The sequence below is a fragment of the Brachionichthys hirsutus genome, chromosome 10 (assembly GCF_040956055.1).
Source record: "Brachionichthys hirsutus isolate HB-005 chromosome 10, CSIRO-AGI_Bhir_v1, whole genome shotgun sequence".
NCBI lineage: Eukaryota > Metazoa > Chordata > Actinopteri > Lophiiformes > Brachionichthyidae > Brachionichthys > Brachionichthys hirsutus.
In genome coordinates this window covers 2,355,641-2,369,195 of record NC_090906.1, presented here as the reverse complement: position 1 = coordinate 2,369,195, position 13,555 = coordinate 2,355,641, and positions in this window count along the sequence as shown.

Sequence of the window (13,555 nt, the reverse complement as noted above, 5' to 3'; positions counted from 1 at the left end):
GGTTGTCATTAAGGAAATGAGAAGGTAACAAAAAAAAAGTGTGAAAGTGTTTCTGAGGAATAATTAATGGATGTTTTTGGTTTAAAAAGCGTCACATCAGAGATCATTTCAGCAGCTGAAGCAGCGGCGACTGCATAAAATCTCATCTAAAGATGTAGCATGTGGACGGGCCTCCCAGCGCTCCCATAATGACCGCCCTGCATCTTTGTGTCCGTGAGAACTACACGCTGCATTTCCCCTGACGTGTTGGGAGACTCTCGGGTCGAAACGCTCTCTGTTTTCACGTCGCTGCCATCACCATTCGTCTCTATGTCGTGATTTGCTTCCACACCTGTATGCGGAGCTCATGCATGCGCCATTTGAGCCCGGCTATTTTTATCTGCCGTGTTCCCGTCGTGAACGCCGCACGATAGAGCTGATGGGGCCGCAACCTCGCCATGCACGGGGGTGGGGGGGTTCCTGAGGTCTTTTAAATCAGGCGTCTGATTGGTGCCGCGGGTCAGAAAGGCTGCGGTGATTTAGAACACATTCAGTGAATCATTCCTGGAACAGAAAGACTTATTTCTGAGCATCGAGCCGGGGCACAGCACCGACCGGCTGATTCTCTGCTTTGTAAGCAGCAGAACGGAGGATTTCGAGACCTGTTCTCCTGACTCCTCCTCCTCCCTTCACCTCCTGGTCACAGAACTGCTGCATTAAGGAGCTAGTTCTGTTCCTTTAATAATAATAACAGGAAAAACTGGACGAAACTTCACCAGTCAGTGTGTGGTTTATATAAATATCCATCTAGACTGAAATATAATACATGGAGTGGAGACTTTGAAGAAATATAATAAAATGTATTATTTGTGTTTTTCTGGCAGCGAAATGGAATTCCCCGCTTTATTGATCCCGGTGAATATTCTCCGGTGAGAAACAAGCTTAGAGACGATTTTCCACAGAGGATGGGTGGAGAGCTTCATCAGATGGTGCAACAACAATAACCTGAAGATCAATATCAGTGAAACCAATAAGCCGCCGGTGGAACACAGCGCTTCAAATATGGATGTTGCTGCAAAGAAACTACGTCTTCAGTGCAGAATATCTACGTTTCCTGATTTACGGTTATAGTTAAGGACTTGAAAAATGTTTTTACACGACATACAATGTCATTGACCTGTGACCACTGAGACCTGAAATATAGCCGTGATGTTTATGTGAAATCATTGACCACCAATTTCTAATCCCTTCAATGAAATTTCCTCTATGCATCGGATGTGTGACAACAATCAGAGAGGGCAGAAATTCACTGCAAAACCGACTTATTTGAAGCTAATAAGCTAGCAACCTTCGCCATGTCGCCATTTTGCTGATTTGGAATTTTAGAATGCGAGCGAAGAATGTGAGGGCGTTGGGAACACAAAGGCCTTTTACTTCCATCTATCCTATTTTTACAGCTCCGGCTGGATTTTATAGCCGTTGCTAAATCACCCCATGATCTTGGTCTACAGTAGCATTTCACTCTGATAGATTTCAATTAATCAGTCGCGCTCCGATGCACAGGCACAGGGTGGGTGGGGGTGGGGGGGGGGGGGGGGGGGGGGGGGCAATTATAGAAGGAAGGTGCTTGATATTTAAGCACCTTCTCCATCACTGTTTCAGAGTATAAAAGACAGACTGGGTGCTGGCGAGAGACCGCCTTCAAGTAATGATCTCATTAAATCTCAAAAAATACGTATTTGAACTGCTTCCACTCTACGAACCCTCGAGACCTCTTAGGTCATCGGGGGCTGGCCCGCTAACTGATCCTAGGACGCCATGGTGGAGCCGCTTCCTGCTACGAGGCCACACACAGCGTGGAAAAGCTCCCGGAAGACGTTAACTCTGCCCCAACGCTGCCTGTCCTTAAAACTAAGCTAAAGGCTTTTATGTTTTCTATTACATTCAACTGCTGCTAAATTACTGCACTTTTATTGATGGGCAGCCTTATTTAATTTTTTGCTCTTTATTTTATTTAACCTTATCGGTAACGATGTTGTAATTCAAGAAGCCTATTGGATCGTTAGGTTCTGATATGATGTTGATTTCCTTGTATTTTATCCATTGCTTTTGTTTCTTGTCTTGTCTTGCACTTTGAATTGTCTTTGTGGATGAAATGCACTAGATAAATAAATCTGACTTGGCTTGACTTGATTTAAAGCTAATGCATGATACATATATATATATATATATATATATATATCCCTATACAATGGTAGCACGTTGCCTGTCCTTCGGGTGTATAATGACTTAACTCCTGCACCGGCATCACTCTCATCTGAATAGTAAGACTGCATGAAAACCCATCTCCTGGGCTCCAGGTGTTTAAATAGATATTTCACCGCAGTGGAATATTTTCTCGCATGATGCACGTGACGACAGTAAATGACAGTCACACTATTTCACGTCTCTGTCGAGGAAGGAGTTAAATCCATGCAGAGCACTAAGGCTCAGAGCGCTCACTTTAATACGAGGCTAAATAAACAGCAAATAAAAGATGAATTCAGTGAGAACGGATGGCTTTCTTTTTACTCCACAGTCTGTGTCTTTGAGGTTAAGTTGTCCTGATGTTGGGTCAGATTTCTGCTGATAATTGGAGATCCTGGAGGCAACCGTTAAGAGTCGACTGCACTTAAACCACGACAATGTGCAGAACAAGTTTTAGCTTACCGACGCCCGCCCACCACTCGAGCATCGTGAAAGGTTTAGGCTTTCATAAGAGTCGCGAGTTACGCCTTAACATTCGTTTTCTTAAACTCTAAATCATTCTGCTCGCCCACACGGACACTTATTTATTCTGCCGTGTAGCGAAGCCAGCGAACGCTGGCAGCTTCAAAGACGAGCCTGCGATCTCAGAGAAGCAGTCCTGGAGATGGAGCTGCACAGATTGTTGGGCATATACTACATGTTTGGCTGGTTCAGATTCCAAATCGCACAATGGGCTTATCGCTCCCATCCTCGGCCTGCCGTCTGCGCTGTGATTACTGTGTTCATCGTCTCCTCGTGCACGACGCATTCTGTCAGGCTCTCGCGGTTATTTGCACTCCAAATTCAACCTTTGGTAACGTCTTGTTTTATTTCTGCATCCATCACTCAGCTCTGCCTTTCCTTCGGCATTGCCTGCAGATCGATTACCTTCCCGGAGTTCAATGTAGCGACAGAAGGCTAGGCTAATTTCTGAGGTGATAAATGGTGAGCGAAGTGAGTTCAGTCCACCGGGATGCAAATTGCCCTCGAGGTGCCGTCTGAAGTGTCCCTGGGTTTTCTGTAATGATGTTCTCTGACGAAGTTAAGAATAGAGGCCGTCACTAAGTCTGCGTCCGTGAAACCGAGATGGCATCGGCTCCCATTACTGCACTGCTTCTTTTTTAAGTTCTCCTTTGATGAAGAGCTGTCCTGATGGCAGATAGCAGTGAAAGCTAATGAAAATGTCACATCGTGAAATATGAAGGTATAAAGAAATGTTATTTAAAATGTTCATGGGTAGGCGGCACGGTGGCGGAGTTGTTAGCGCTGTCGCCCAACAGAAAGACGGTACCGGGTTTGTATCCTATCTGCAGAGTTTGTCCGTATGGGTTCTCTGGTTTCCTCCCACCTCTAAAAGCATGCAATCTAGGTCAATTGTCCGTAGTGTGTGTGTGTGTGTGTCTGTCTCTGTGTGGCCCCACAATGCGTTGGCGATGCATTCGGGGTGTACACCGCATCCAGCAACTCCTGTGACCCGTAAAGCGGAAGATGGATGGATGGATGGATGGATGAATGGATCACTGGGTTAAACCAGGCCAACAGTTACAACTGGAAAGCAGTCAGAGAGCGCAATCTAAATATCACAAAATTACCACCATGTCATTACATAAAATCACGTTATTTATTAATCAAGTGAAAACAGACACAAAATCTAAACAGAAAAGTTGATAATTATTTCAAGATAACAACTTTCTAAATTCCTATAACAGATAGAATGAAACACAAGAAAGTCTTTGGAACGCTCACTATAAATTAATTTATCATGTCATTCACACCTTTATCATGAATAGGTTTCACCAGGGTCATCGACCACCACCATCTGGACTCCAAGGGGGTATTTATCTTGCTGCTGCTCAGGACAGATAGTCTTTGATCTCAATCTCCCTGAAGATTCTGACTTCCAAAGACTTTCTGATAGATTAGAGATCATCTGATGTAATAAACCGACAACATATCCCACTAGCCTGCCCTGATTGCACGCTGCTTAATCATTTCCAAAGTTCTGCAGATGCTATCAGTCAAGATACCCCCCCCCCCCCGCACCCCCCACTCCAAGGCTGCTTCTGTTGCCACGGGTGACATGGGGAGGATTGAGGGAGAAAAAAATTAATTGGCTGAAATTTGAAATAAATCAGAAAAAGTAATAATATCTTGCGAGTCAGAGCATATCCAGTCTGACTCTCCGCTGGAATGAATGGATGCGGCGCGCCGCTAGCGAGGTGGGTTGGAGGTAGCTGAACACACTTGCTGTTGATTCTCATCTAAAGCCTCCTGATAATGGAAGCGGCTTTGCTGTTCTTCCTTTGTCGTCTGTGGACAACCAGAGAAAGAGCATCTTGACATCGGCTCAGTGAGACTCAACTGCTCTGCTCTGGAGCAGATCTATTCAATTTTCTTTTTCAATTTTAAATCCCCCCCCCCCCGGGTATTTGGCCAAAACAACCCGCCTGTGGTCACGGCTTGATTTTTCACTCAGCCTCTGTTGTCTTTTAAGACAACTTTATCTCTCATCCGTTATAATAATGGTTATTTTAGGGACTTTGGTTTTGTGATTTTTTTCTCTCTTCTTCCAGCCAACAAGTTTCAGAGAGAAGCTTCTTGTTGTTGGCAGCGGTTCAACTTCAAGAGGTTTTTTGGAGCCAGACATGTTAATTGCTAATTTTCTTGCATGCTTGAATATTTAATGGTTTCAGCTTATTGTCCCATATGTCAGACGACAACATCTAGACGTCGCTGAAGACGTCTTTAGTTCCTTATTATAAACGCATGGAGCCTTCCTGTGTGTCATCCACCCATTTGTCCTTTGACAGTAAAAATACATCATATCTTTTACTTTAATTTCCTTTTTTGCGCCACATTAAACGGAATATTAATCATCATTTTCTCACCATTAAGTCACTGGATTGTCTATTGATGAGGTCAAGGCCTGCGACAATCAGTTGATTAATGAACGCTTTGATTTGGCATCCATTTTTATGATTCATTATTAGTGTCTCGTAAGCAAGAAAGTCAAAAGCGGTCTTCTTTCAGATTGCCCAAAGAGAGCTTTATGTTATATAACATTAAAATGAACATCTGGACGCATTATATTCTCCAGACAGAGTGCAATATTTAAAATAATTGTTGGCCATGATTGAGAATTATGGACAATCGCAGGTGCTGAATTTTCCATTTACCGCATCTTTACACACAAAATAAAATGTTAAAAGACAGCTTGCATGGAAACATTTCCTGAACAACAACTGAATTAGGCGGAATTGAGACAGTTGTTTGATATCTATATAAAAGTGCTGCAGAGACAAACGCCTTCTGTTCATAGACAGACTACTGCGGCGTGAAACCGTCGTTTTGTGCATTAGACACAAATTAAATAGATGAGCTGTAAGTTCCAGTCCCTGAATGTGCCATTCCCTCCGTCTCCATCTGCCTCTGCTGCTCTGCTCTGATCAGCATCACCAGATACATTAACCGAGGGGAGCCCCGTTTCGTAGCGAGCGTTCAACTCTGGAGAGCCTATCCTGTAATGAGGGCTGTTGTTCGGCTGAGCTAACTGTCAACTAATGGATGGGCTCTCAGCCGCCACTCTCCATTGGCTCGTCTCGGCCTCTCAGCCTGCTCATCAGGATAAGTACGTTAGCAGGCAGTGCAGCGACGGTGCCGGTCCCTCAGCACACGTACCGTACTCGGGTTTTAATGTCGTTCCCCGCTTGCAAATTACTGCAATGAGTCCCGGGTGGTACGTAATAAAGCACATCTGATTACGTGTGCATGGAGACGTTCATTAAAACTGTATATCTTCCACATCCTTTGTGACTCCATGCTCGCCGTGAGTGAAGACATTATTCCCTACACAACCATTTCCCATTTGGCAATTTCCTTTTCTTCAAATGTCCCCTCAAGGCTCATACACCAAGGCCCGGTCCCAGTTACTGTTTGCAACCCTAAAACCTTAACGCATCGTCCAAAGCTGCTTGGGATTAATTGATAAAAACAAATAAATGGGGATTTTTCTCAATTCCGTGTTGAAATTATCCATTTACACCATTATATGCATCTATGTTAACCATTCATTCATTCATTCATCTTCTGAACCGCTTTGTCCGTTACCGGGTCGTGCTGGAGCCTATCCCAGCAGTCAACAGGCGAGAGGTGGGGTACACCCTGGACAAGCCACCAGTTCACCGTCTGCAGGGCTTAATCATTCCACAACAAAATCATAATATTTTTGCATGGTTATTTGCTTTCTGAGATTTTTCACGTGCAAAATGGAGGCATGGGGCCAGTCTGCTTGGAGCCATAACACACATTTGATACGTTTGGTAAAAACATTTCAACATTTAGAGTGGGCATGTACTCCTTCTACCTCATTTAAAACGTGTCAGGCCATCAATATGCAAATCAGTATGCACATTTATGCGGGAGACGGGAGGATGGGGGGTGTGGAGGGGACCAGACCCGAACCACCACAGCCAGCGGAGGAGCGATGGACTGCGCCGGGTCAGCGCCGCCCCAAGCGCAGAAATAAGGTAAGCAATGCCAGATATAGAAGTAGCCATATAAATGACAGCGATGTGGTGGCTTTCGCTAGCAGGCAGAATCAGATTTCCAGATTTATCTTGAATGATTTAATGAAAGGAGACCATGTTTCTATAAAATATGTCAATTTATGTTTTTTGGAAACAGAGATTTTCTCCATTGATTTGTGTTCGATGAGGAGGTTCAACCAGAGGTTGATGACTAAAGTCTGCTTATTTTTCCAGTTAACGAGAATTCTTTTCTTGGCGATGGCGAGAGCTGCGAGTGCGGGTTGGGTTTGTTGTGTGGAATATCAATTACTGTTAAGTCTCCTAGTAGGCACAGGTTTGGAGAGGACTTCGGTTCCGCTCGGATGATGCTCTAGTCTATACTATCTTATAATCAACAGCCTTTTTCCTGGATGGTTGACAGATCCATCCCAGCTTCATGTTTTACATCTTCATCTTAAGGTGAGTGTCCAGCTGAAATAATGTAAGAGCAAAACTCTGATCACAGCTCTGTTCTATTTTTACCTCCCCCAAGGAGGTAATGTTTTTGACTGTCTGTGTGTTTGTTAGCGCTCAATGAAAAAAATCTGAAGAAGGGTCTTGGTCTAACTTAGATCCAATTAAATTTTGAGAACAATCTGGACACCTGTCTGGATACAAGAGCAATCTGGATTTTCCCATTTACTCATAATGAAGGCTTTTTCAAAAAAGTCTTATAAACTTTGCATTCAATTCAGTCACCAAAATTCACAGTCATAAAGGGATCCAATATAAACTATCATGTAAAATGAGTTCTGACTCTGATCCAGAATGAGGTCAGGGAAATATATTAAATTACATTTAACATTGAAAACTCCATTTATGGATTAAAAAAACAGTTAAAAATACACATCCACTCCGATTCACTTTTGCTTTTCATGGTTGGTGTATAAAGAACAAGAACAATTTAGAACCTTTTGATGATGATCTGGATCACCATCTGGAGCCAGGAATTTTTAAATATATGACTTTTTTTGTTCATGGTTGTAGTAAGCCATCCACTCTCATTGGAGACGACCCTTGACAGTAGAGGAACCAAACCACCGTCCGTCAAGATGATGCGGTTCACCAGCCGAACAAAAACATAAGGACTTGATACAAGAGCTGAAGTCTCGTCTGTGTCAAAATCACACAGCGTTTCTAAAGATCAATCAAAAGCTGTTTTTGTGCGGCTTGTGAACACAAAACTGAAGTGGTGCCTCCAGCGTTCTCTTTTCTAGCCAAAACATTTCCTGTTGCACAAAGAAAAAAAACAGAACATTTAGTTTTTTCATATTATGTAATCCACATTATCCATATTACACTGTCTAAAACAGTGAGTTGTAGAGTTGTGTACTTGCACTATCCCAAATATTCCTTACAATCTGCAGGTTTATTCAAGTGAACGGTTTCGTTTCATTTAGTCGTTGGGGAGTTAAGAGAAAGAAGTGTAGCAGAACTCAACTCAACATAACTGGACTAAAACGTAAAAACCTCACCTTATCGGAACATTTCTGCCCGAGTCACATCAGATTTTGACAATTCTGACAATGACCCGACAACTCCCATGATGCCACGCTCTTCATTCTGCTTTCTTCAGTTCCCTTCTCAGAAATACAGTGTCTTTCAGCACAATATCCATCCATCTGTTTCTCTTAGTATTCGACTAGATTGCTTTTTTTGGGGGGGGGGGCTAGAGAAAGTAAGCCGTGAGGAACAAGCAAGATCCTCTAAGTCTAAGTTAACAAAAAGTTGTAAACTGGGTCATTTGAGCAATATTTATAAAAGAATTATGTGCGCCTTTAGCTGAGATGCCACATTTACATGACTACACAAACAGAATTCTGCTACTGTGCAGCAGAAACGGTGCATAATTGTGAGTCAGAACAGAGTAAGTAACCTGGAAAGAGTCTAAATCAACACCATCGGATTCACAGTGAAGTATTAAATGTTTTTAAATCCCTCATAAATATTATACTGGGTGTACATACTGATGATGAAGATGATGATGATGATGATGATGCCAATCTTAAAACATACATAATAAAAACCCTTCTCATTTATAATCTGAGTTTCTGGAGCTTCGGTCAAGCCTCCGCTTACACTCATTACAGCATTTACTGTGACCTCCTGTGATATCATGCCGTCGCGTCACCGACTGTAATTAGTCAGGCCTTCAGAGAATGTGGAGGCCAATGGGAAAACCCAATGCCAGTTCCATCCGACGGTTAAAGCTATATCTAGATTGCAAATAAGGTGTCTTTGAAGAATTAATGTTTAAGAGGATTATATGATTAACAGGAAGATATCATGAATAAGTCAATGAAACGCCTGTTTGAAGAGTAAATCAAGGCTATGGATGGCCTGGAATCAATCGCTTGAATCTGATATTGAAGATCTGTGACGCTATTATTCTCATCTCGTCACTTATCAATCGATCTGTCCTTCATTTGTAATGAGGTCTTTCAGATTATTTGAAAAGATGAGGGGCTCAGGTAAGTATCTGCTGTATCATTAATCAGGAACAGTAACGTTCGCCAAATGGGAACACAGGCGAAGCGAGCGGAGTTGAGTAAAAACAGTACTGTATATTGTTAACCGGGCTCTTGTTTGATCCATCTACTCTCAAGTCCACAGAATTCAGCCCTGTCTCTGCTCTATGCAGATGATGTGGTTCTGTTTCCTTCATTAGCCCTCCACAATTAGCATGAGCAGCATGGTGTGGCTCAGCAGGAGCTGAAATTAGTTCCAGCCTCATCAGATATTTGATTAGCATGCCGCCGAAGTGCCCCCATTTGAAGACTTCTGGATAGACTCAGAATACGCTAGAGGGATTATATAAATCTCATCTGACCAGGAAACACCTCAGGACGCCCCCCCCCCCCCAGGAGGAGGATGAACATCTGGAACAATGATCAGCCTCCTTTTCTGCAACTCAACTGCTCACAATGGAAGGAAATGGATCCACAAATGGATGCTTGAGATGTATATTTAAAAATAAATTGTGTTTGGTTAGCTGTGATATTTTAGTGTGATGGATATTTGTAAGTGTGAACTACTGATAAACTGGAACAAATGTAACACAAAGTGATTTAAAGCAGAAGAAATATTGAACATCATGTAGGCAGTCAATGTCATGGCACCATTCCATAAGGACCTAGAATAATAACTAAGGTTCCAGAAATGATCACAGCGTTGATTCTTTTTGTACACTAGTGTTTAATTCTAATGATATTCTCTTAGTTGGTGTCTTTTTTAATGCCATCGTGACTCTTCTTAACTTTGTTGCTGTACGCTGTTATAGATGAGATTGCCACCCCCCCCCCCCCTGGCTGCCGTTCCAAGCTATTACCATGTGCTGCCTTACCCCCCTTCCTTCCTCTGTCTGCATGTTAAGCAGCAATAATGGAACTTGGAGGACCTCCTAATAGCTGCGGGCCTCTGGGTGTTCCATTCGTCTGTGGAGCAGCAATCCCCGTCCCTGCTGTTATTCTGCTGCAGCTCCTCTCAGATCGTCAGCACCTTCGCCTCTCGCCTCCACTGCTGCACATCCCAGTGTGGGAGCTGATGGAGGCCAACTTCACCCTCTGGCAGCTGTTCAGATTTACGGGCTTTTTTTTTTCTTTTTTTTTTGCTTAAAGGCTGACTCCTAGCTGCCAAAAAATTACATCTTCCTTTTTGTCCCTGTGGGCGCTTGTCTGCGCCACTTTTGAAAACATCCTTGAACCAGGACGGCTCCTCGGGGTCTGGCTTTAAGGGCGACCACTTAGAAAAATGCAGTTTCAGCTGCAGCGCTCAAACTTTTAAAAAGCCGCCGCCCCCTTTCAAAATGAAGATTTAATCTCTTTTTCAGCGAGGAGATTTGAAAGTCATGACAAATTATATATTGGCTATGATTATTAATCATTTTTAAAAGGTGAAAAAGGAAAATAAATCCCCAAAAATATGTGAGAGTACGAATGAACAGGAAGCAACCCAAATACCAAATGCTTTTATAGAATAAGTCAGCGGACGATGGCTTTAAGTGACGGGAAATTATCTTCCTCGGGGCCACAACATGACCTGAGGGCCAATGAGAACCTGCACTGATGTCCATAAAGATGTATTTCCTCATGCGAGTTTGTTTAAAGGGCAAACAGGAGTACAGTTAATCAAATATCAGTTTTAAAAACAGATTTAAATCGGTGTCACCTATGCTGTGATGGAAACGTATCCATCCTCCGGTGCTGGTTAGGACTATTTTTCCAGCTTTAGCTTTGCCTCAGGCCAAAGCGCTAATCCGATGAATCTATTCTCCGAGGTTCCTCCCACCATAGCTTCCATTTGTTCCTCCTGCAGTCATGTGGTCCATAGTAAATATTTAAATATGGGCAACGGCTCAGTCTGTTCTGCTCATTGGAGACGACCCTTGACAGTAGAGGAAAGCAGACGAACCACGTATGGCATAGATTATTATTTAAAACGTATAGGAACGCCCTCGAGTGCAAACCAGGCTGAAGACGTCATTGTGGGATGGAATTTGACCTGTTGCGAGGATTTCAAAGCCTATAACTTGATGTCTCCCATGATTAACTCCTCGAAATTATATTGTCACACTCAGACGGAGTGTAATAAGATCCGAGCCATCAGCGCCTCCGCTTCCCTCGCTGGTTTCATCTCCTCAGACAGCAGACAAATCAATGATCATAACAGCAGCAGGTACTTGATACCTGACATTTCATTTATTGGACCGCCTACAAGATTAATCTCTCCAGCGCTGCGCTGGACAACTTTGTTCATTGGCAGTCAGAAAAAAACACAATGATCAGAAAATGATTTTACCTCCAGGTGCTCCCTAAATGTTAATGCAGGGCAAGAAGCACATGATCGAACAACAGTGAGGCGGGACTCTGCTTTTATCCATTTCCTTTCTAATACTTTCTGCAAAGAAATTGAACAGCTTAGGTGCATAAAATAAATACTATCTATTGCTTCTGAATCTTAATGCTCATAAACATTCGTATAGCACTCATGTGAGCTGTGATTTTGTGCATATCCCTGCAGCAAATCCGTAATATAATTCTGTGCATAAAGAAACAAAAAAAACCTGCAGTGTAAGTTAAATGAAACAAGAAAGCTGACAGCTGCTTATTTTTCTGACAACAGGCAATTTTAATGTCAGACATTGTGTCTGCTAAGCTATTTTGTCCTCAACAATCTTTATAGGATATTATACCGTCTCCCTTAGGCTGTATTTTCCTTGTTGTGTGAAATTTATAGATTGGAATTAGAATTAGTGGAATTTTGGAGCTGACAAGAACAAGTCGGAAGATTTATATCGAGCTTTTATCTTTCTAATCTTTCTAAACTTGCAGCACACAACCTAATGAGTGTTAATAAATAAGCTATCCAGTTCTTTATTATAAGGACATGAAAGTGCTGCTTGTCATTCGACTAGCAGCAGAAGAGTTTATACACAATGCGGTACTAAGACGTTTAAAATAAGCATTTTTTGAGGATATAGAGCCTTACCTCATGTAAAGTTTTTATGACAACCTGTGCAGATCGTTTCAGGCGGTTTTCAGTCGTCAACTTGTTCCCATGAGCTCAAGACAGAAACGCTAAAGCTCAATAAGTGCTTGGACCTATTGAGGTTTCTCACCTTTCCCCAGCCTGGATTTTATATGGAGAGTTTAAAGGAATAAATTATCCTGCTACACGAGTCAATAAATACTCATGTTGTGATCTGCGTCTTGCATCTAGGATTAATGTCAGATTTAGGTTTTGCAGGCCCCTCCTGGAGTCCTTGCTGGTTCTTCTGCGGGCTGACAGCTTCTCCAGTCCAGCTGCCCGTTTTAACGCGTCACCGGTTTCCCCTCTAATCAGAAACCTGTCAGCGTCACTTTGCTGCCATCAGTTAATGTGCTATTTTAAGACGGATGAAGTTTGCTGTGCCTGATAAGACAGTAAATTGCCCTTGTCTTAATGAGCCAGCTCTGCAACTGTATTGTCATCTATTATGGTGAGAGATTCCAGCCTCCCCATAAGCATGCTGTGCTTTTAAACATCAATCAGACTGAGTGTGACAGGAATGGAAAGGATGTCGTCATCTGTATCTTCATTTATTTACTCTATTTGTACAGCATCGTAAAAAACAACACAAACAGTTGTGATAAGGCATCGGAAGTCACTTTTGCATTGTTTGATTGCATCTGAATGAAGGTCAAAGCGTGCGGCGGCGCTCTGACCACCTGATTGAGGTGGATTCACCTCCGCCCTGTTGTTTGCCTTTACTTTTGCCCACTTTGGGTAGCATATAGGGGCTGAAAGAGGCTAATGGCATCTTGGTGAAGCTCCAAACCGACGGTGATGTTCCAGCATTATAAATACTGCAGCACTCTGCTCGTGATATAAGTCCTATAATTTGTTTATACTTACTTTGCCCCCATCCCCCCCCCCAAAAAACCCCCCGCATTTAAGGAATCTACACTTCAAAAAGGAGGCTCGGCGTTTATTTAGCTGAGCATCTTGGGGTTTTTACGGGTGCGCAATCCTGTTCTCGAAGCCCGAAGCTCTCCTTTTGCTCAGCAATTTAATTGTCTTTCAGGACCATTGACTCGCGATGCTCACCGTTCCTCAAGAAAACAATTTGACATTTCAATGGAATTAAGCAAGCAAAGCACATTAGTTCTGCTGCACACACATTCAAAAGTAATTACAGAACAGCAGAGGAGCAAAGTAAAGCGATGGAACAGGACATCTTTTGTGTT